This window comes from Melanerpes formicivorus, unplaced genomic scaffold (genome assembly GCF_026170545.1).
Source record: "Melanerpes formicivorus ecotype bairdi unplaced genomic scaffold, bMelFor1.0.p_v2 SCAF_20, whole genome shotgun sequence".
In the NCBI taxonomy this organism is placed as follows: Eukaryota; Metazoa; Chordata; class Aves; order Piciformes; family Picidae; genus Melanerpes; species Melanerpes formicivorus.
The window spans coordinates 14961571-14986754 of record NW_027142372.1 but is presented as its reverse complement, the minus strand read 5'-3'; the positions used below and the strand labels follow the sequence as shown (position 1 = coordinate 14986754).

Below are 25184 nucleotides of genomic sequence, written 5' to 3'. Positions count from 1 at the left end.
TAGTGATAGGACTAGGGGGAATGGAATGAAGCTGGAGGTGGGGAGATTCAGGCTAGATGTGAGGAGGAAGTTCTTCACCATGAGAGTGGTGAAACCCTGGAATGTGTTGTCCAGGGAGGTGGTCGAGGCCCCGTCCCTGGAGGTGTTTAAGAGCAGGCTGGATAAGGCTCTGTCCAGCCTGATCTAGTGTGGGGTGTCCCTGCCCATGGCAGGGGGGTTGGAACTAGATGATCCTTGTGGTCCCTTCCAACCCTGAATGAAACTATGAAACTATGAAACTATGTTTGTTATTATGCATTCAAATGTTGTTAAATATATGCTCTCTGTCCCCCCCCCCCAAAAAGTATACATTAATCTTCTTCAGGAATTACCAAGCATTGCTTTTAGAGTCAAGAAACTGCATTGCTTTTTCCTGTTTTAGACTTTGTCTAAAACCTTGGAACAAACCTTCATTTACGAGACAAGGGAATCATTTTTATTCCACTACATGAATTCAGGGGGCTGCCACAGGCCAGTCATAATCTGTTATTGTTTCCCTGCAACCTTGTACTATTAATTTTTCTTTTTAATGAACTGTCCAGTCTAGTTTAGCTATGGGAACTATGATGGAGCTGCAATATAAATGGTTTATGTCATGCCTTTGTCAAAAGGCTTTCCCCTACAGCACTAGAATGTAATCGAAAAGCCATTTGAAAATAAAGTAACTGAATGCTTGCAAATGCAGTTTGTCAGGAATAAAATGGGAAAAGCCTTTGCATTACATTAGATTTTACCAATCACAACTTGTGTGACTTTATTAGTGTTTATACAGATTAGCAGAGCCAGACAAATTGCATGTTCGCGTGATGACACCAGCAGGTACCCCTGAAAGATATCCAAGCCATTTCTAAGAAGTTTTTTCTTCACCTGTGACTAACAATGCAGTTAAATGAGGTTAAACGCCTCAAATTAAGTAAATACACTAAGTTTGGGGTTGTATTACAGCACAGAGTATAGAATAGCTTTGCTGCATAGGAAAACTGGAATGGCAGAATACACTTATGACCAGATACTGCAGTCTGTGCAGTGGAATCACTGTCACTGGAGGTGTTTAAGAGGAGACTGGATGAGGCACTTGGTGCCATGGTTTAGTTGATTAGATGGTGTTGGGTGATAGGTTGGGCCTCATGATCTCAAAGGTCTTTTCCAACCTGGTCTGGTGTGTCTAGCATTCAAAGTAAGCCACCCATCCCGGCAGCCAGATATTCCTGCAGAGCTGTGAGCTTGAAGCCCTTCTACTCATTAAATCAAGTAAGCTGTCAAAGAAGAAAGCAGGTACAGCTTGAGGAGGACTTCAGTGCCAGCAGGAAGCCCTAGTACCATTGTCTCACTTTCATCTGAGTGGGAAGACAGACAGAGGATCTGGAAGTAGCCTGGATGGGATGCTTGGTGCCGTAGTTTAGTTGGTTAGATGGTGTTGGATGATAGGTTGGACTTGATGATCTCAAAGGTCTTTTCCAACCTGGTTAATTCTGTTCTATTCTACTCCTGGTCTGGTGTGGTCTGGTCTAGTCTAGTCCAGTCCACTCCACCCCACTCTCTCCTTCGCTTAAGCAAACCTCGTGCCTTGGGGGGAATCCCTCAAGAGTTTCCTGTGACTTAGTCCAGCCAGGCTGCTTTAGAGCACACTGCAGCCCAAACAGGGCTGAGATTACCCAGAAGGCTGAGAAAATGCGGAGATGAGTATTTGATAACTCAGTTGTTTCAGCATTGGCACTGAATAAAACCCACCCTTTTTGTCACTGACAGCTGAATTTCAGTACAAGTCAGGGGTTTTTTGAACAGCAGACCACACAGTTGAACAAAATCAAGATTCTCTCAAGGCAATCACACTTCATGGAAATAATTTTCTATTAAAATGCAGAGAGTAAAAATCTCAAATGGCCACATTATGAGGTATTGAGATTATAACAGATTGGGCACTTGATATCTTCTGGAAGCCTTTGTAATTTCTATTCATATAGTCATTCTTCTCTGGTATCTGTTTGACCAGGATCTGTGTGTTATAAATATTCCAACAATATTTCCAAAGGTATTTCAGCTCAAGCAAGTTGAAGAGCATCACCAAAGCAGAAGTAACAAATTCAGGCTCCATCTCATTACACAGCTCATGTGAAATGAGGCTGACACAAGCAGATTACTCTCCTTAACATTTCACTCTCGGGCCTTAGTTTAAGAACCACCTAAAGAAATCTGCTATTGCAAAGCTGTATCAGGACAAGAACTGGGCAGAATTTGGCCTTTGTGCTCAGTGAATGACAGGGTAAGAATCTCACATCCTCAGCTACAAGTCCTCCTAAGCAGCAAAGGAGCTTACATGTTTCCCACCAAAATTAAATTGGATGCTGTCAGTATCACTGTCAAATGCAAGCCGATTCAGTCTAATACTAATTGCTGCAGTCTACTTTAGCATGCCTGTGGATACCTCAGCACTGGTCAGGCCACACTTTGAGTACTGTGTCCAGTTCTGCATCCCTCAGTTGCTGGAATGTATCCAGAGGAGGGCAACAAAGCTGGGGAGGGGTTTGGAGCACAGCCCTATAAAGGAGAGAGTGAGGGAGCTGGGGTTGCTTAGCCTGGAGCAGAGGAAGCTTAGGGCAGACCTTATTGCTGTCTACAACTACCTGAAGGGAGGTAGTAGGCAGGTGGAGGTTGGTCTCTTCTCCCAGGCAACCACCAAAAGAACAAGAGGACACAGTCTCAAGTTCCACCAGGGGAGGTTCAGGCTGGATATTAGGATGAAGTTCTTCATAGAGGGAGTGATTGGCCTTTGGAACAGGCTGCCCAGGGAGGTGGTGGAGTCACCATCACTGGAGGTGTTTAGGAAGAGATTGGATGAGGCACTTGGTGCCATGGTTTTAATTGATTAGGTGGTGTTGGATGATAGGTTGGACACGATGATCTCAAAGGTCTCTTCCAACCTGGTCTGGTCTATTCTATTCTATTCTGCACAGCTTTTCACAAGGATGTGGAAGTCTATGGCCCATTTGGCTGCCAGAAATAAGATTATCATCATTCAAGGACACTGCCACAGACATGAGGCATCTGTCAAGCAGGACTTGAGTGCACTGAATGTAAAACCTGTGAATGAGTCAGCTAGACAAAGAGCTTTAATATCCTAGCTTTGTACTCCTTAGTCTAGACAATTCAGATGGGATCATGCCTTTGATTCTGCAAAAAGGAGAGTACTTATGTATTTATTATCTATTACATTTAATCTGTTTCCAAGTTGGTTTTTTTTTTGAAGTGTGGATACTCCTTTATGTGGACAGCTCTCATCTTTGTGGGATCACTGGTTTCAGCAGCTGCACAACTTAAAGACAAAGAGGATATGAAAAATTCAAAGCATCAGAGCAGCAAATACAACTATTTTTAGGTCTAGGTTTTCTCATGCTGCTCTACTTCCACAGTTTCCACAGCCACCTCCTCCGAAGCCTCAGGGTCATCACTAAATTCTTTTTCTAACCCAGGTCTGAGCAGTCATGTTAAGCTCAGTGGCCTTGCACAAAACAGTGGACAAATAAAGCACACATTAATTTAATCACTTACTCATGCAGGCCTTGATCAAGAAAAGCATAAATCTTTTTGACTGACAAAACCAAGTTGGAAACCTAAATATTAGAAAATGTCTTACATTTGGTGGTGCCCTGTTAGCAGGCAAGGAACAAAGAATACAAGCTGGAACCCAAGAAGTTCCACCTCAATATAACGAGAAATTTCTTTACTGTGAGGGTGCCAAAGCCCTGAAGCAGGCTGCCCAGAGAGGTTGTGGAGTCTCTTCCTCTGCAGACTTCCAAGACCCATCTGGATGCATTCCTGTGAGCTGCCCCAAGTGATCCTGCTGTGGCAGGGGGGTTAGGATAGAATAAATCAGGTTGGAAGAGGCCTTCAAGATCATCGTGTCCAACTTATCATTCAACACCACCTAATCAACTAAACCATGCACTTGTACTTCATGATCTCCAGAGGTCCCTTCCAACCCCTACCATTCTGTGAGTTCTGGTTTTCAGTGCTGTATTGCTGTGAGTTTTGAAGAAGTTTGCTGCTATTTTAAACAAGGCATTTTAAAAAGTGATCCCATAAATGCACCTTGTCAAATCATACTCTACACACATAGAAGGATGGTCAGTGGCCTACAACATCATCCCTCCTGAGTGACAGTCAAGACCCAGTGGATAAACTCTATCATGAGAAAGAAAAATGGGCTGACAACACACATCAAGGGAGGGATTATCACCAAGGGAATGTGGCCTACATTGTACAAATGCTGTAGACACCACAGGAGCAAGAGGCTAGCCACACATGTCTGACACCACTCAGAAGATCAGGCATTTGGATGCACCACTTACCTTCACCCACTGGAAACTTGTTGCCAATTTATGTAGCATATTCCACACATTTGAAATGCCACTGAAGGAGGCTATGATGACAAAGCAGATGCAAGCTTTTCGTTGCCACTTCTCCAGTACTTCAGCTCAGGCTGCAAAGAATGGAAAAGATCATTTGAAATCCAGCTAAAGGCCAGCCTAATAACTAGCACAGTAGCCTAGAGTGAAGCAATTACATTATACTTTGAATTCCAAGGAGAAAATTAATAAACAGCTTCTACTTTAACAGACTCAGAATCATAGAATAAACAAGGTTGGAGAAGATCTCAAAGATCATCAAGTCCAACCTATTACTTAATACCTAACACCTCATGACTGCTAAACCATGGCTCCAAGTGCCACATCCAATCCCTTTTTGAACACCTCCAGGGATGGTGACTCCACCACCTCCCTGGGCAGCACATCCCAATGGCCAATTACTCTCTCTGGGAAGAACTTTCTCAACACCTGGAACCTAAACTTCCCCTGGTGCAGCTTGAGACAGTGTCCTCTTGTTCTGGTGCTGGTTACTTGGGAGAAGAGACCAACCCCCACCTGTCTACGACCTCCTTTCAGGTAGTTGTAGACAGCAATAAGGTACTACTACAAGAATGTTTCCATAACTACAATGCTGGAGGCCATAGCAAAATTCCTTTACCTCTTTTGTGTTATCTCCTTAAAAACAAACAAAAACTGGGCTCTGTGCAAAAAAATGTGTCCTGGGAACATCCAACACTATAGGCAAAGAAGTAATAGCTGCAGATACCATTAGCCAACTCAATGTGCTTTGAACATGTCTAAGTGCTCCAAATAAGTGTTTTTATCATTATGATGGAGAAAGGAGTAGATTGTTGTAATAAGCAGAGCTACCTCTACAGCAGGGGCAAGGTATCTAGGATAAAACATCTGAAGGAAGCAAATGAGGGGCTTCTGCCCATAAGAAGTTCATCTCCAGCACTTTTGGTGGTTAAAATCCTTTCATAAATGGGACAGTGAGTTGAGACAGTCTGTAGAAAGGGGGCAGAGACAAGAAAACAGCTGAATCATTTCCTATGAGATGAGCTGAGTCTTTTCTGAAATTCAAATCAGTAAGTTAAGAATGGTGCCAGCCTCAGAAAGCAGCTCCTCACCATCCTGTGTGCTTCTGACACTGTAAAAAATAGCATTGAACAGAAAAGTGAAAAAAATACTCAGTGGGATCAATTTTTTATGTAGTGTTGTAGATACTCTCATTAGATTAGCTACTCTAATTTAGCCTGGAGAAGAGGATGTCTAGACATTGCTGTCTACAACTACCTGAGAGGAGGTTGTAGCCAGGTAGGGGTTTGTCTCTTCTCCCAGGCAACCACCCACAGAACAAGAGGGCACAGTCTCAAGCTGCACCAGGGGAGGTTTAGATTGGATGTTAGGAAGTTCTTCACAGAAAGAGAGATTGGCCATTGGAATGTGCTGCCCAGGGAGGTGGTGGAGTCACCATCACTGGAGGTGTTTAAAAAGAGCCTGGATAAGGCACTTGGTGCCCTGGTTTAGTTGATTAGATGGTGTTGGGTGACAGGTTGGACTTGATGATCTCTGAGGTATTTTCCAACCTAGTTAATTCTGTTCTATTCTGATGCTCATTTGATACCTGGGCAGAATCTTAAATGGGCAGTAAAGGAATCCTAGGTCTAGGATTAATTCTAGCCAAGGAAATCAAGCTAGATTACCCAGACCTTTATTAATTGATGATTTCTAGGAAGAATTAGTGCAAGATAGCCTCTGTATTTTGAGTTGATATATCCCAATCAGCAATTTTCTGCAGTATTTAACTATTCAAGCCATCTCCTTTATAGCCATTTTATACCCATTTCTCACTCCTCTTAAAGAAATCATGTTTGAATTGCAAAAAAAAAAATAGTTCAGCAACAGAGGCCAAATTTCAGAGCTGTTGAGAAGAAATGAACAGACACTGACTGGAGATCACAGATTCAATATTCATAGAAGCATAGGATCATAGCACTGTTTACATCAACAGATTTCACCCCTACTCCATCAGAGGAAGAAATAAGGTTATGTGGCTTCTGCTGTGACCAAGTCACTAATAAAGAATAAATAAACCTTTATTAGAATAAACCAAACCAGGTTGGAAGAGACCTTCAAGATCATCGTGTCCAACCCATCAACCAATCCAACCCACCCAAACAGCTAACCCATGGCACCAAGCACCCCATCAAGTCTCCTTCTGAACACCTTCAATGACGGCGACTCCACCACCTCCCCGGGCAACCCATTCCATAGCGCAATCACTCTTTCTGTATAGAACTTCTTCCTAACATCCAGCCTAAACCTCCCCTGGTGCAGCCTGAGACTGTGTCCTCTTGTTCTGGTACTGGCTGCCTGGGAGAAGAGACCATCATCAGCCTGTCTACAACCTCCCTTCAGGTAGTTGCAGAGAGCAATAAGGTCACCCCTGAGTCTCCTCTTCTCCAGGCTAAACAACCCCAGCTCCCTTAGCCTCTCCTCATAGGGCTTGTGTTCCAAACCCCTCACCAACTTTGTTGCTCTTCTCTGGACTCGTTCCAGCAAGTCAACATCCTTCCTAAACTGAGGGGCCCAGAACTGGACACAGTACTCGAGGTGTGGCCTAACCAGTGCAGTATACAGGGGCAGTGACAACCAAGGCACTAGTAGAGAAAGCACTTGGTTCACAGGAGGGCCTCAAAGATGATCCAAGGGCTGCAGCATCTCTGCCAGGAGGATAGGCTGAGGGAGCTGGGGTTGTTCAGCCTGGTGTAGAAAAGACACTGGGGGACCTTAGAGTTGCTTTCCAATACCCGAGGGGATCCTATAGGAAAGCTGCAGAGGGACTTTTCATAGAGGTGTTAAACACCAAGAACAGGAGAAATAGAAATAGAAATAGAAATAGAAATAGGAATAGAATAGAATAGAATAGAATAGAATAGAATAGAATAGAATAGAATAGAATAGAATAGAATAGAATAGAATAGAATAGAATAGAATAGAATAGAATAGAATAGAATAGACGACCAGATGATTTGAAGCTGAGGGAGAGTAGGATTAGACTGGATCTTAGGAAGAAGTTCTTCAGTACAAGGTACCGGAAGGCAGCTCTAAAGTCCCTCTAGGGTCTTCTCTTCTCTAGGCTGAACAACTCCAGCTCCTTCAGCCTGTCCTCACAGCAGAGGTGTTCCAGCCCTTGGATCATCTCTGTGGCACTCCTCTGGGCTCACTCCAAGAGCTCTGCGTCCTTCTCATAATGGGGACACCAGAACTGGACACAGTGTTTGAGGTGGGGTCTCAGCAGAGCAGATTAAAGGGGCAGAATCCTGTGTCCAAGTCTACAATAATAATTGAACTGCCAAAGAAAGGCTCCATTTTCCAGTTACACTGAATTTAAACAAGACATCAGAGGCTACAAATCAATATTTTCTGTAGCACTAATCATGATTTGAAGAAAATAAATCTTCATATTAACACCAAGCAAGGAGAGAGAAACTCCTTCAGACATCAGTTTTGATGGGAAAAAAAACCACCCTGATTTAAGATTGCTGATTTCCATCAGCACAAGGAATACTTCAGCTGATTGATACAGGGGCATCAGACACGACTTTTGCTGCCTGTCATGGTTTTTCCTGCTGCAGCTGAACGCAGCTTCCACAGAAAGGTTCTGATAAGACTACAACCTCTACATAAGGGAGAAACAACCTCTACATAAGGGAGAAAAGCCCCAAGAAAAACAACCTGCTGTAGTCACCAAAATCTGTCTCCAAGTCCAATTATAATTACAAGAAATGCCCCCCCCCCCCCTTAAAAAAAAAACACCACCAAAACACCACCACCAAAACCTCAAACCAGTAAACAGTTCCAATGTTCCAAAGAGATTCCACACAGTGGCACTTTAAATCAAACCTCCTAACAAGATGTTGATCTTAGGCTTTTCTAAATAAGCTGTGGCTTCAGAGTCACTTCATTCTTAGTGACAACCCCAACCATTTTGCAATGTTGCTAGCTGGGGGGGGGGAGAAAGAAACAACCCCAACCCCATTGTCACTATGGTAATTATTTCACAATGCCTGATGTTAAATGGGCAGGCCTGTGGCCTAAGAAGCAGCTGAATCCTGCATTGTCCTTGCACGATAAAAAGATTTGAAAGTCTGAAAAGCAGAGGAACCGAATCTCACAGCTTCTTAGCCTTCCCTCTGAAAGGGCCATTGTAACATCATCATAAATCCTGGGCTCCCCAGGCACTTGACAACTAAAGCAGTGGACAATAGAATTCTTGTGTTGAACAAAACACTCCTTGTCTGCCAAAGGGCTTATCTGCTTCATTTACAAATGTCTTTCATTGTACCCAAGTAATTCCCTATTAGAAAAACTATTAGGAACAGAACTAAATAAATATTCACAGCTTTGCGGTCTGTTTGGCAAAATGAATGTAAACTAACACAATCATGGAGCAGGCAAAAGATGAGATTTAAAGCAAGGAAGCCTAGAACAACCCCAGACCCCTCTTTATTTTCCTGTCTCCTTTTTCCTCTTTCCCCTGATCGCAGGGAATGGCACCGACCACACATCTGTCTCCGTGAAAACGGACCCAAGGTACATCACACACCATTGAAAGGGATGGAAAAGAGCAGAGGTGTGCAGAGACCTTTGGTGCAAAACTGCATCCCATGTGCTTTCCAAAAAGTGAAATGTTTCCAGAAGAGCAACTGCAGAAATTAAATGGGGACACATCTGAGAGTTACAGAAATAATTGTGGGATATATCTGAGAGTTTATGAAATAGAGACAAATTATTTACAATCATAATAGGATTTCAGCTGTGGATTTGTAACTCTGTGTGCTTAGCTCCTTGGTACTGAGAGATACGAAGGCATCAGGGATCAGTATCTGAAATGGAATGATCACCAAATTATTGCAACTTGCTTTAAGCCCAACGAAAACTCCAGCAGCTACCACAGAGAACTGAAAGAGACTAAAATATTCCAAAGAATGCTTTAACAAAAAAGCATTTCTACCACAGTCAGAATACCATTGCATCTGTTTATTTCCACATAAACAGCTATTCAATGACAGTTTACTAAAGAAGTGCTTATAAAAAGGTCATTTACACCATACCCAATTATCTAAGACAAACCCTCCCAGTCTAAGGTGCTGCTCGAGCAAACAGCACGGACCACATTCAAGAATGATCCAGAGGGCTGGAGTACCTCTCCTGTGAAGACAGGCTGAAAGAATTGGAGCTGTTCAGCCCAGAGAATAAACCTTTATTTAGAATAAACCAAACCAGATTGGAAGAGACCTTCAAGATCATCGTGTCCAGCCCATCAACCAATCCAACTCACCCAAACAGCTAACCCATGGCACCAAGTACCCCATCAAGTCTCCTCCTGAACACCTCCAATGACGGCAACTCCACCACCTCCCTGGGCAGCCCATTCCAATGGGCAATCACTCTCTCTGTATAGAATTTCTTCCTAATATCCAACCTGAACCTCCCCTGGCGCAGCCTGAGACTGTGTCCTCTTGTTCTGGTACTGGGTGCCTGGGAGAAGAGACCATCATTCGAAGAGAAGGCTCTGGGGAGACCTTGGAGCTGCATTTCAATATCTGAAGGGGACCTACAGGAAGACTGGCAAAGGACTGTTTAGAAGGGCTTGGAGTGATAGGATGAGGCTCAATGGTTTGAAACTGGAGCAGGGGAGCTTCCGGTAGACATAAGGAAGAAGTTCTTTAGAAGTGGTAAAATATAAGGGCAGGTTGACCAGGGATGTGGTTGAGGCCCTATCCTTGGAGACATTCAAGACCAGACTTGATGTGGCCCTCTGCTACCTGAAGATGTCCCTGCTGGCTGCAAGGGTGTTGGAAAAGATGACCTTTGAGTGTCCCTTCCAACCTGATGCATTCTGTGATTCTGTGAAGTGCCAGAGCAGCCTGTATGGCTGAGCTAAAACCTGAAGAAGATGAAACTTCTTGACTGAATTATCAGTAGTAAGCTACTGGATCAGCAAACTACTGGGTCAGTAAGCTACTGAGTCAGTAAGCTCATTTTTCAAATGCATTAGGGAAACAAAGTTTTTCCATAGCCCAGGCAAGTGGGTTGAAGTGGCTAAACAGTTTTTCTTCCCCCCACCCCCCACCCCCCATGCCTAATTACTACACATCTACAAAACTCACAGGTATTTCTAATCTGCCCTATTAAACAGCTATTAAAGTGGGAAAGTAAATATTCACCATGCACACAATAAGCAATGCTGTTAAAATACAAAAAGAAGGGGAGGAAAAAAGAGAGTCTAACCACATTTAAATTAAAAATATCACAGGCTCCAGCTCACAGTCACAAGACAAAACTCCAAGATCGAGGAATATGTGAGCTTTCCATGGCTGTAGCAAGAATTTGCAGGCTGACCCTGCCAGGCACCACTTAACCTTGAAGCCATTTCTACAAGTGAACAAAGGCAGCCTCTAAAACTTTTCACCTATGAAGGATGTGCTAACTGGTACAAAAATCAGAGGAAATAGGCCTGAATTCAGACCTCCCACATGCCAGCTGAGTGTCTCTACTGTTTGGGTGCAGAGCTTCATCATCTTTTATCTCACTTTCTCTCCTCAGTGAATAATTAGCTGCTCTAAAGATACAGACAGAAGTTGGGACGTAACAGAAAGTTTCAACCTGCCTTCTCATCTGCCACTTCTGGGTGTTTGCTATCCTATGCCATGCAGTGCCCAAACTCCCCTCCCTCCCCAAGCTGGATCCTCTGGATCAATAGCATTTGCATAATGTTATTCTGATCATTTAGGCAATTCCCAGTTCAGAAATGTGTCTTCAATAAGATCTGTTTCCTGACAGCTCTCTCCTAGTTTTATTCCAGTTCCTACTACATGGCACCCAACCATACCAGCTTTTTATATAGTCAGTAGGCTCTGTTTAGGTATAAAAAAACATACATATAAAAATGGATCTGCACTGAAATTTAAGTCTCTTAGTGCAAAACTGGCATTTAACCCTGCCAGAGAATATATATCTGAGTGCCTTGACTAGGATGGTAGTGTCCTTGCCTGCATATAAATTGTTCCTGCAAGCTATTATCTTAGCATCTAAACAAGCTTATGCTTGGAATCACCTTCCAGAAGAATCTATCTTTTTCCACTTACTACAGGCACCTAAGTCAGGTAATGTGAATCCCCACAAACAGCAACCAATATAGCACCCTAGAATGATTTAAAGTGGGAAGGGAGCTCCACAGGTCATCTGGTCCAACTCCCTCACTGAAAGCAGCACCAATTTCAAAGCTACTTTAGGTTATTAAGGCTGTCACTTCATTATTGTCAACAACTGAAATTAGCAGCATGACCAAGGTCTCTCTGTGACATGAACTCTTTAAGGGTTTACCACCTTATGCTGAAAGATGGTGACATAAAAAGGCATGGAACAAAACAACAGGCAAGAATTGCATCAGAAAGCATAAAAAGGGCAATCTTGCATAATATGATTCTATCAATCATAGAATCATAGACTTCAACACCTCCACCAGGTCTGTTCCAGGTCCTGACCATTCTTTTCATGAAGAAAGATCCAAATAAATGCATCTGCATGCAACTACAGGGGCTATTGGCAGGTCAGGGCCAATGACTTCGCTGACTGACCACCTTTCAGGCTCTGGGGGATGTTTGTATCTTTCTGTGTATGCTCCTGAGCACTCAGACCACCTACAGCAGACCTAAGGTGTACCTTGTGTTAAGCAGCAGTGATGGAGGAGAACATACTTCCTCTGTTGTTGGCTGTCACCATCTCAATACTTGAACCCTTCTTTTATTACCTGCTTTTATTACCTCCTGCTTCTGAGGTAGGAAAAATGTTCACATCTGTTTTCCCCAGTCCTGGAGGAGCTACATTTTCAGCCCACGATACACATAAGAAGTCTGGCATAAAATGAAGCTTGAAAAGAGATTTTGAAACAAACAGTTGCTCCACCAGCAGGAAAAAAACCTTGTCACCCAGCACAGGACATGTGAGAAAAGGACAAAACCCAAGAGCTGCAAAGAAGGTTTCACACCAAGTTCTGACCAAAGCAGTAAATATTGGTTCTCTTTCTTAACAACTCTTCTCATTTTACATTATACTCTCTATACAAAAATATTTCCCCATCCCCCCAGCACTCAGCAATACCACAACCAGGGGAACGGTGAGACTGACCACTTCCAAATACTCTGCATTGAAAAAGAGTTGACTGTCCTAAGTCCTTAGTTATTAATAGGTGAAGACAGAAACCGACAAACCAAAAAGCAGAATAGCTCTGTGCTCTCCCAATAGACAAAAATACATCTTAATGCTTTTCAGAAGATTAACAGAAGTCAGACTAAAGCCCAAAACTAATCTGTCCAAGGCCAAATTAAATAGCAGGAAGAGAAAAGGTTTGTGTGGGCTCACAAGGAATAAATTAGGCCCTCTCAAAAATCTCTTTCCAGAACACATGAGCACCCAGGCTTTGTGCTCACCCAATACAAGATGACTTTATCAGGTTTTTTCTTGCTTTTGGGTCACAAGTGCCTGAAGGTAGATGACAAGCCCTTGAGGAGAAAGTCTGTATTAATTAGCTTCATGCTGCTGCAGTCCCATCCTACCCAGGTACTAAGAATACAAGTGGACTGGGAGGCCTGCAGGCAGGTATGTTCTGTCATTTTCAATATCATAAATCAAGCCCACCACTTCAAGAGCTCCAACTTCTCTGAGTTTCTTCTGAAAAGTACATTTGGAAGAAGAGGATCCACAGCAAGCAGATACATGCTTCTTATATATACATGTCTAGATACATATGCTTGGTAATCAAGGTCTCATCCAACCTGGACTTTAACACCCCCCAAAAAGGAAGCATCCACAACCTCCCTGGCCAACCTTTTCCAGAGTCTCACCACCCTTCTACTGAAGAACTTCTTGCTAAGATCCAATCCAACCTATTCCATTCCATTCCATTCTGTTCCATTCCATTCCATTCCATTCCAAATACTAATCACAGAATGGCTCAGGTTGGAAGGAACCTTAGAGATCATCTACTCCAATCTCCCTGCCGTGGACATGGACTCCTCAACTAGATAACTAGACTCAGCTGCTCAAGGTCTCATGCAACCTGGACTTCAACACCCCCAAAAAGGAAGCATCCACGACCTCCCTGGCCAACCCTTGCCAGAGTCTCACCACCCTTCTACTGAAGAACTTCTTGCTAAGATCCAATCCAAACCTCAGCTTTAAACCATTCCCCCTTGTCCTAATGCTACACACCCTTATGAAAAGTCCCTCTCAAGCCTTCCTGTAGGATCCTTGCAAGTACTGGAAGGCAGCTTTAAGGTCCCCCTGGAGTCTTCTCCAGGCAGAACACTCCCCGCTCCCTCAGCCTATCCTCGTAGCAGAGGTGCTCCAGCCCTTGGATCCTCTTTGTGGCCCTCTGGACTCATGTCAACAGTTCTGTGTCCTTCTTATGCTGGGAACACCAGAACTGGATGCAGTATTGGAGGTGGGGTCCCAGAAGAGTAAAGGGGCAGAATGGCCTCTCTCACCCTGCTGGCTACACTCCTTTTGATGCAGCCCAGCACACAATTTGCCTTTTGGGCTGCATGAGGGCACTGCTGATTCATGGTGAGCTTCTTCAAGCGTATAAATATCCATACATATATATATAAGGACATTCACAAATATTTCTGGGTACCATTCTTCATATAATTTGAATTCCTTGCCTTTGCAAAAAGTCTTCCCTTGTCCTCCAAATTCTTTGCTTACAGATTAACTTAAATGCCTGCTCCTGAAGGACCACCAGTGAAATGTTCTGATATATTCTCTCTGGGTAAACATTATGCATACAAAGCATACAAAATCAATTATTACCATTGCAAGAGGCAGACAGCATTGCTCTAAAGCCTTCTAAGTCATACTAGAACTCAGCTTCCACTGAATCAGGGACTGCTAGAGTGCAATCTAGTCATCATTATGGCAAATTTTCCCTTCAGATTTTTTTTGTTGCTTGCTTGCTTCCTCCCCTCACCATTTTCACATTCATATTCTGTGGTGCTTTTCCCCCCAGTAAACACAAATGGTCAGATCCTTCCTCTGCAGCAAATGCTACTGAGTGTCTTCACTTGCATTTGGTGCTCTATTTAATCTTATCTTCCTCTGCTGCCAATTTCAGTAAGCTGTTCTCTGTTTCTTTCCTCTGGCTTTCTTCTGCTCTCTTTTATCAATCTCTTCTAGTGACCTGAAAAGAAAGCCTAAAAATTGAGACTCACTGAAGTGTATGCTGAATGCTCCCATTAGTCAAGCTGCAGGGGACACTCAGCACAGGAAAAAAAAAAATATATATATTAAAAAATAAAACCCCCAACCTTTCAAAAAATCTTTATATAAATGTTCTACAAAATCACCCTGCTGGTTCCAGGTCCATTGGAGACACCCCAGAAAGAATAATTCTGGGACATCACAGATACAATAAAGGAGGAGAGCTCAGAATCAGTCCAAGAGACTCAAGAGAGAGAGAGTTCTTTGGTCTTAGGGACATTTTTTTCCCTATCTTCTCCCTTATATTAATAAATAAAGAAAAGAGGAACTGTTCAAAGCCACCACAGAGATCTGACATTTCTGAATTTCTGTGTGCCTCATTCAACTCACTGAATGTCTCTCTCAGCCCAGGAAGATACATGATTCATCCTGGGAAGCCTATTGCAAACCCAGCAATGACTCTTCAAACGTTTGGAAAGCTTTTTAAAGAAGTTTAACTCATTCTTATTTCTGGACCAAATACACCTCTTGTCCTATTCCCCTCCCCCTGTCATAGCTTCTCCAGATCTAGGGAGGGCAGAAGGAAGGGAGGATGGATAGTAAATTCATTCTAGGTCACCCAAAAGGCATTCAGGCTGTCTTTCCCAGTTGTCTTTTCCTCATGTCCTTCTGTATTTTCTCCAAAGACATTACACAGTTGGCTTCTCCAACAAGGACAAGGCAATGTCAAACACATTAATTTGTCCAGAGAAGTCTTTAAGCACTAACAAAAGAAAGCTTAAGAAATGAAGACAGACAAGCTAAACATCCCTGATTCCAAAGCCAAGCCTCTTTAAATGAAATGATTCAGGACTGAGCTATCCTGCTGAATTGAGGTTTCCAAACTGGGAGGTTTCCAAGGACAAAAGGATGTTCCACCACCACCTGTCTTTTCAGGATATTCCTCTCTAGAAACTACAGTATATTTATTTGGTTTTAATTGAATTAGTTTGTTACTTGGTAGCAGAGAACCATAGAGCTGTTTCAGGTGGATAAGACCTCTAAGATCATCAAGTCCAACCTATCTGTTCCTGAGAAAGATCATAGAATCACAGAATGACTTAGGTTGGAAGGGACCTTAGAGATCATCTACTCTAACCTCCCCGCCACGAGCAGGGACAGCTAACTCAGCTAAACTACTTAAGGCCTCATCCAAATTGCCTTCAGGGAGTGTTCTCCCTGGGCAACCTATTCCAGAGTTTCACCACCCTCATACTGAAGGACTTCTAAGATCCAGTCTAACTCTGCTCCCCCTCAGCTTCAAACCATTCCCCCTTATCCTATTGCTAGACACCACCCTTATGAAAAGTCCCTCTGTAGCCTTCCTGTAGGATCCCTTCAGGTATTGGAAAGCAGCTCCAAGGATGTTGCTAGGCTGAATAACTCCAGCTCCCTCAGCCTGTCCTCACAGCAGCGGTGCTCCAGCCCTTCTGTGCTTCAGCTGCAGCATGTACTGAAGTGCTTGTGACACTGCAGCTCACCGCCAAGATTCAGCAGAAGAGCCAAGAGTGTGAATATTTAACACTTGCCTGCTATTCATTCTGCCTCCCGAACACCAGCGAGACTTTAATTTCCCGTAGCGTAATCATTATAAGCTATGAGCAAGTGCATTATGAGGTTTCTTCAAAACAATGATTGTGAAATAGAAATATGCATAACCAAATAATAACAGAGCAAGCATCCTGCATATTCAGGAGCAACTGCATAATTGGCCAAGAATTCCTACTGCTGTCGAAGGGAGTTTTGTCTGATGGAGATAGCCCTTTGTGCTATGGAGGCATTGGCTTTAAACAACAATAAATGAGCTCTAGCAGTCATCTAGGAAACTCATGGTCGATGGTGGGCTGAACATGAGCCTGCAGTGTGCCCAGGCAGCCAGGAGGGCAAATAGCATCCTGGCCTGCATCAAGAACAGTGTGGCCAGCAGGAGCAGGGAGGTCATTCTGCCCCTGTATACTGCACTGGTTAGGCCACACCTCGAGCACTGTGTCCAGTTCTGGGCCCCTCAGCTTAGGAAGGAGGTTGACTTGCTGGAACGAGTCCAGAGAAGGGCAATGAAGTTGGTGAGGGGTTTGGAACACAAGCCCTATGAGGAGAGGCTGAGGGAGCTGGGGTTGCTTAGCCTGGAGAAGAGGAGGCTCAGCGCAGACCTTATTGCTCTCTACAACTACCTGAAGGGAGGTTGTAGCCAGGTGGATCTTGGTCTCTTCTCCCAGGCAGCCAGCACCAGAACAAGAGGACACAGTCTCAGGCTGCACCAGGGGAGGTTTAGGCTGGAGGTTAGGAAGAAGTTCTTCCCAGCAAGAGAGATTGGCCATTGGAATGTGCTGCCCAGGGAGGTGGTGGAGTCATCATCACTGGAAGTGTTTAAAAAGAGACTGGATGAGGCACTTGGTGCCATGGTTTAGTTGATTAGATGGTGTTGGGTGATAGGTTGGACTTGATGATCTCAAAGGTCTTTTCCAACCTGGTTAATTCTGTATTCTGTATTTGCAGCCCTTCTGAATGTTTATCATTGCTTCTCTCTCTAAGTTGCTTTCTTTTGGAAGGAAGCTTTCACTCTCACATCAAGGAGTGCCCAATATTAACACAGTGAATCAAAAATCAAGATTTCACATGGAAATAACCTAATGCTAACCAAAATCAAAGTTATCTTTATAACAGTGAAAGAAGTTGTTCTGTCAACACGCAGAAAGGAACTCTAGCAAAAGCATGGCAAGGTCTGTGTGATAAAAGCTTCTCTGGAAACATACAAGCAGAATAAGCTCATGTACAGGAGTAACATTATTTCTTTTAGTCCTTTTCAACTGCATTAGGCAGGGGTGAAAGAATATTCCAGGCCATAACTTAAGCCTCCTGGGTGGCCTTGGGCAGATCTGCTGGGAGTATCCACACAGTATATTGCTGGCAGATGTGAGCTTTTTCTGCCGGGGTTCCAAGCTGAGTTGAAGCTGAATAAATGCAGTTAGCAAGGCACACTGTGTCCAACCCACAAAGTCCTACTGCGAGTTGAGGCAAATGAGCTTGTGATCAGACCTGCTGATTCAGATTTGGCATCGTGATAAACATGTTTGTGTAGCTCTGGTGGGCTGAGACTCCATCTGCCAACAATAGACTTTGTCGACATGCCCTCTGCTCCTCAGCTCCATCACTAAACTACAGATAATAATTAATGCCTGTATCTGCAAATGATACTGTGAAGGTGAGCTAATTTACTCTCACAAGGAATACTAAGATGCTCTAGAACCAGAATCAGGTAGCTGTAGTTCTCACTTAAGGGAGTAAACCTTTTGTCATATGTATGCTGTGGAACTGAGCCAAAATAAAGCCATATACACACTTCATGTTCCATTGGCCAAGCTCTCCGTTTGGGTACTATAAAGAGATGCTCACATATCATGGAAGGGTTTCCTAGAATGGGTTGGGTGGGAAGAGACCTCCAAAGGTCACCTAGTCCAAACCCCCTGCATAGATCCATAGAATGGTTTATGTTGGAAGGGACCTTAAGGATCACCCAGTTCCAACCCCTTTGCCACGGGCAGGGACACCTCCCACTAGCCTAGGATGCTCAAGGCCTCATCCAGACTGACTTTGAACACCTCCAGAGAGGGGGCATCTACAGCCTCCCTGGGTAACCTCTTCCACTTTCTCACCACCCTCACTGGAACGAATTTCTCCCTAATCTCCAGTCCAAATCTTCCCTCCTCAAGCTCAAAGCCATTTCTCTTTATCTTATCACTACAAGCCCTTGTCAAAAGCCCCTCCCCAGCTTTCTTGTAGGCCCCCTTCAGGTACTGGAAGGCTACTATTAGTTTTCCTGAAGCCTTCTCTTTTCCAGGCTGAACAGTCTGAACTCTCTCAGCCTGTCCCCACAGGGGAGGTTCTCCAGCCCTCTGACCATCTTTGTGGCCTCCTCTGAACCCACTCCAGCAGCTCCTAGTCCCTCTTGTGCTGGGGGCACCAGAAATGGATGCAGTGCCCCACAGGGCGTTTCACAAGAGCAGAGCAGAGAAGAATCTCCTTCCTCATCCTGCTGATGACACTTTGATATTATCTTTGACATTATCTTCAGGTTCATGAGAGTTATGAGTATATGACAATCTGACACACCTTAACAACCTAGTCATTTGGTTTCAGTATCAATCCAAACGAGTCATATGGAAACAAGCCACCTAATTAATTTTAGCTCAGTGTGGAGAACTTTGCTGATTCTCCAGTCAGCATTCACAGCATCTGAAAGCATAACCTACTCCTTCTTAACTGACAGCATTCTGCACGCTGAATTATGGCTGAACACTTCAGAAAATGCATTGGAGAAGCTTCAAATGACAACAATAAAAACCTTCCCTGCTCCCTTTAGAAACAGAAATCTAATTATTCATTCTATCAATCTCCTGCAAAATGCTCTCTTTCTTTTCTTACATTATTGCTTACTTAATAACTGCAGTGCACAGAGAAACAGCGACCATGAGGAACAAAGCACTGAAACTCCCCTAAAAGTTGAATTTTGTGGTTTATGTTTTGTATGCTGGTTTGATGCTTTTGTTCTTCAGGGCACTGGAACTTCCCCAACCACATTTGAGAGAAATAAACCTCAGCAATCTTCCACATCGAGACAATATAATTTTGGGGGTGGTTACATAAATAATCTTCCAAAAGACTTTGTGAGGAAGTATCTTGTGGTATTAAGAAATACATAATTCTGTGACTCCAAGAGTCAGGATTTCATGGTTTAAAGCGCTCCACATCTACCAATATAGCACAACAGAATGAAACAAAAATGGCCCAAAGGTGCAAGTTTCAGAGCAAAATCCTGTACTGCATCAGACAGATAAATTTAGATGACAGAAAAGCTCCTACATCTGCACAGCATCAGGGCAAATCACCCTTTCAAAATGCACTCTATGGTTCCCTGAACAAGGCTCATACTGGAGCACTGGGAACAGAGCTAAAGGACAGCCACAAACTGCTCTCCTCTTGGTGTACAGCAATGGGTACTGGCAGCCCAAAAGGCAACCATGCCCTGGGCTGCATCAAAAGAAGTGTGACCAGTAGAACAAGGGAGGTGATTCTCTCTCTCTACTCTGCTCTTGTGAGACCCCACCTGAAATACTGCATCCAGCTTTGGGGGTCCCAACCCAAGAGGGATGTGGAATGGTTGGAGCGGGTCCAGAGGAAGCCATGAAGATGATCAGAGGGCTGGAGAATCTCTCCTATGAGGAGAAGCTCAGAGTGTTAGGGCTGTTCAGCCTGGAGAAGAGAAGGCTCCAGGAAGTATTTAAAGGATGCATGGCTGTGGTGCTGAGGAACATGGATTAGTGGCAGTATCTGGGCAGTAGTGATAGGATTAGTGAGCTCCAGGCGAGCAGCTTGGCTTGGTGACCTCAGAGGTCTCTTCCAACCTCAACAGTTCTATGGTTCTGTGACTGCTATCTAAGCTTCTGTATGTACAGGGTGAGTGACTGTCTAAAGATACTTCAAGGATATGCCAGACTCAGGAGAAACCAAGGGACACCACATTGCACCCTACCTGCCTTTACCAGTCTGTCACCTCGCAGAACAGATGTCTCCGCTTTCCTACAGCGGGTCAGGGACCCTACAGGACCCCAGGCTTGCTAAATTCAGCTCTGAGTAGAACAGAGCAACTTGTGAAATAGACAAGTTGAGCTGTTCTGAGGGAAGGGGAAGGAAAAAAAAGAAGTCTTAAGAATGAAGCCAGCAAGCTTTGAAGAGCCAGCAGGCTGCTATGTTAGCCATATGCCTTCATATGTCTGTTCTGTGGGAGTGTTACAGCTCCTGCTGTTCCATTCTTCACTTTTTAAAGAAAATGTTACAGGGCCACTAGGACTCACAAACATTTGTTGACATTTCTTCTGGGTCAGCCTTAGGAGGCCTGCGAGAATTTCAGCATATGGCAGCATTTAGTTGCATGAGGGAATGGGCTGGTTCAGAGAAAAGCAGTCTTTGGCTGCAAAACAGCTTAATCCACCATAAAGGCCTTAAATTTTTTGGCCCAAATCCAAACTTTCCTCAATAGATATTCCCCCCCCACCCCCACCCCCATTATATTTTAAAGCACCAGAAGCTTATTGGCTGAGCTGCTGTTACAAAATCTTTTACAACCTTTTCTGCTGTCCTCCACTGGAATAGGTTGCCCAGGGAGGTAGTTGAGGCTTTGTCCCTGGAGATACTCAAGGTAAGGCTGGACAAGGCCCTGAGCAGCCTGATCTAGTGGGGGATGTCCCTGCTGACTGCAGGGAGGTTGGACTGGATGACCTTTTGAGGTCCCTTCCAACCCAAACCATTCTATGATAACATGAATTCTTTGTTACAAATTAACTACACTCCTATAAAGAAAAACCTCCTCAAAATCTCAACTGTACAGAGAGTGTCTCTATCTTACATGGATTTGTGATGCTTTACTAAAAGATACAGTTCCAGAATAAACAACACCATTAAGCTGCTGTGGTTTAATATTGGCCTTTGTGGACTTGCTGCACCTCCAAGCTGCAATCAATGCAAGCCAGCTAAATAAATGCTCTCAGCAATTACTTCTTTGTGCCTTAACATATTTGCCATTCTTTTGATGAAATCAATGCTTAATGATTTTTTTTTTTCACTTTTAAAACACTGCAACTGTTTTTGAAAGCCAGCAACTGCACACTGCCTTCTGCACAAACACATAGACAAAACAACAAATAATGGATGATCAAGTTGATAATTATATCAACAGGTTCTCAACTCCTACCCTTCCTTATTGTTCTTTGGTCAGTGTTCATATTCCCTTGCCTGCTCAGCATAAGACAGTGATTCAGCTACCTGAACCTTGACTACTGTGTCCAGTTCTGGGCCCCTCAGTTTAGGAAAGATGTTGAGTTGTTGGAGCATGTCCAGAGAAGGGCAACAAAGCTGGGAAAGAGTCTGGAGCACAGCCCTGTGAGGAGAGGCTGTGGGAGCTGGGGTTGCTTAGCCTGGAGAAGAGGAGGCTCAGGGCAGACCTTATTGCTCTCTGCAACTACCTGAAGGGAGGTTTTAGCCAGGCAGAGGTTGGTCTCTTCTCCCAGGCAGCCAGCACCAGAACAAGAGGACACAGTCTCAAGCTGCACCAGGGGAGGTTTAGGCTGGATGTTAGGAAGAAGTTCTTCCCAGCAACAGAGACTGGCCATTAGAATGTGCTGCCCAGGGAGGTGGTGGAGTCACCATCACTGGAGGTGTTTAGGAAGAGACTGGTTGAGGCACTTGCTGCCATGGTTTAGTTGATTAGATGGTGATAGGTTGGGTGATAGGTTGGACTTGATAATCTCAAAGATCTTTTCCAGCCTGGTTAATTCTATTCTATACTGTACAGACTCTCATCCAGCAAAGCTACCTCTGATGCAGCATTTGCTTGTATTGCTTTATTTCCTTAGTACAGACCATTTGGCTGAGCATTCATCCTTACTCCCACATCATCAACACAAACATGACAAATCCAAAGTATCAGAAAGAGTTGCATTGCACCCAGTCACATTTACACTTATGTGAAGGATTATGAAAAGTCAAAAGTTCTGTCTGAGCTTAGAATCTTGCAAAGCTTCCTTAGGTGTCTGGTTTAATCTCCATCCTTTGTAATAAACATCCCAAGATTAGCCAGACTCTCAGTGGCACAGGAAGGCCAATGGCAAAAATCATAAAATCCAAATGAATCTATTGAACACACAAATATGTAACAAAGCCACGTCAGAAACAAGTAGCAAATGTATGAAGCATATGTAATTCAGCCAGAAATCTCTCACATATACACAAAGAAGAAACAACATCTGCACTGAAATGTGTGGTCCTCTCTGTGGTAGGGGGGGTGGGGTGGAACTAGATGATCATTAAGGCCCATTCCAACTCAAGCCATTCTTGATTCTACAGAAGCATTGCAGTTAAATGGTGAGGAAGAAAGGAACCCACAAAGGCTTCCAAAGAAAGGAATGCTCCTAATATTTGGATCTCACATAGAACACATTGGGTTGGAAGGGACCTCCAAAGTCACTCAGTCCAACCCCTCTGCAGTCAGCAGGGACATTCTCCACTAGATCAGGTTGCCCAGAGCCTTGTCCAGCCTCACCTTGAATATCTCCAGGGATAGGGACTCAACTACCTCCCTGGGCAACCTGTTACAGTGTTCCACCTCCCTCATGGTGCAGAATTTGTTCCTAGCATCCAATCTAAATCAGCTCTTCTCTAATTTGAAATCATTGCCCTCATCCTGTCCCTGCAGGCCTTTGGAAACAGTTCCTCTGCAGCATTCTTGTAGCCCCTTGGAATATCTGGAATATCCTTTGGTGTTCTCAGGCTTTGTGAGAATATAATAAATATGCAAGTTTGAATTTAAAAGAGCACAAGAGTTATTTATGTGTGTGTATATATATATATATATATATAAAACACAACAAAAACCACAAACACAACCCTCCCCTCACCCCCAAAACTAAAACCAGAGATCATCTTCTCCAAGCTGGAAGTTGTCAAATCAAAGGGTAATTGTAACAAATGATTAACAACCTCATTCTTTATTTTCTTTTTATCAGATGTTCCCTTGCTCCAAGCTCCCTACTCAAACAGTGTTTCTTCCAAATGACTTTAGGAGCAACAACTCACACCAGGATGTTACTGGGGGTAAGATACTTAATGACTGCAATTCAGAGGAACCAGGCTGATTTAGTGGGTTCAGTCCAGGTTTAGGTAATTAAGCTTGTACAGCTGAATGAGTTGGAAGGACTGTAGCAGCTTCATCTTGATCACTCAACAGGAGAAACTCTTCTGACAACCATTTAGGCTCAGTGCCATGCACCTATTCTGGCATAAGTAATTCTGTCCTCTTCAGTCAGCTCCCTTGCACCCATCTTTGGCCTCTTCAAAAGACTTCTGATACTGCTTGCTTCTGAGCATGACAAGACACCTATGATTGCCTTTTATTTTAGTGTTTCATATATCATTTAGTACACCCAGGATTTTCAAGTACAGAATTATGCTTGAAATAATTAGAATCCCTATTGGGGTGGGGGATAAAGAAAGAATTGTCATAAGATTGTCAGGGTTGGAAGGGTCCTCAAGGATCATCTAGTTCCAATCCCCTGCTATGGGCAGGAACACCTCACACTGGATCTGGCTGCTCAGAGCCACCTCCAGCCTGGCCTTAAAAACCTCCAAGGATGAGGCTTCCACCACCTCCCTGGGCAGCCTGTTCCAGTCTCTCACTACCCTCATGGGGAAGATCTTCTTCCTAACATCCAATCTGAATCTACCCATTACTATTTTGGTTCCATTCCCCCTAGTCCTACCTGACATCTTAAAAAGTCCCTCACCTAATATACTATACTATAGACTAAAAATAAGGAGAAGCCTGTACAGATGCATGCTGGAAACTCTGAACTGAACTTGGAAATCCAGTGCACATGGTACTTTGAACACTTAGGCCTGGCCCATAAAAGCCCAGTACTAAAAGTCTCATGGAGTTGAAGGAATCCAAGAATGTGGAAAGGGAATCTGTGGCATTAGTGCATTGGAAATTGGGCACTAAAGACATAGGTTAAACAAGAAGGATCCAGGCATTGCAAAGATGACAGACTAAGCACTATGGGGGGTGGGGGTGAAAAGTCAGAAATAAAAATTAATTTCATCACTGTCTTCTTTATTGCAAGAGGAATAAAGAGAAATTTTATTTGACAGGGTGCATATGGAGCAAGGAAGATCCATGTTCTTCCTGGCTCTGGCACTGCTTACTCTATCTTTCATTTCAGCTCTTACGATGGAGCCCATAAACAGAGCTTGCTGCAGAATAAAAGTGAACATGAAACAGGAATCTTAAGTGCAGCACTTCCCTGATCTTTCCCTTTGCTTCTATTTAAGCACACTAATCCAGCCTCCAAAGTACTGATGCCTTCCACATAAATACATGCTAAGATTCCTTTGGCATCCAAGGATGTATGAAGTTATTCATCATCCCCTATCGCTCTGCTCAAAATTCACAGAGCAGAATAGATTCATAGAATGGGTTGGGTTGGAAGGGATCTTAAAGATCATCTAGTTCCAACCTCCCTGCCTTGGGGAAAGGACACCTTCCACTAGCCCAGGCTGCTCAAGGCCTCACCCAACCTGGACTTGAACACCTGGAAGGAGGGGGCATCCACAAGCTCCCTGGGCAACCTGTTCCAGTGTCTCACTACCCTCAGGGTAAAATTGTCTAGACATAGGAAAAGGACTTTCACAGAATCACAGAATCACCAAGGTTGGAAGAGACCTCAAAGATCATCAAGTCCAACCTGTCACTACAGAGATTTTCTCAGGTAATCGACTTTGTCACCTCATTGACAAATCTTGACTTTGGGAACTCTAATTTACTGCTAACACTTCAGGAAAATCAAGAAATCATTATCAGTACCACCCCTGTGTGGGTTGTATCTCGAGCCAAGAGCCCCTGTCCCCACAAACACTTAGGGA

The 25184-nt window shown here is 43.8% G+C and overlaps 1 protein-coding gene across 3 annotated transcripts in view; it reads right to left on the bottom strand.

Annotated features, from left to right (window-relative positions):
* The window catches only part of CDH11 (cadherin 11), a 90946-nt gene that overhangs the window by 39284 nt on the left and 26478 nt on the right, over positions 1 to 25184 (bottom strand). For all 3 annotated transcript variants that reach the window (XM_068150891.1, XM_068150890.1, XM_068150892.1), the window contains one exon: positions 4389 to 4519. The gene's annotated coding sequence lies outside the window, so the exon portion shown is untranslated. The remainder of the gene's footprint in view (positions 1 to 4388; positions 4520 to 25184) is intronic.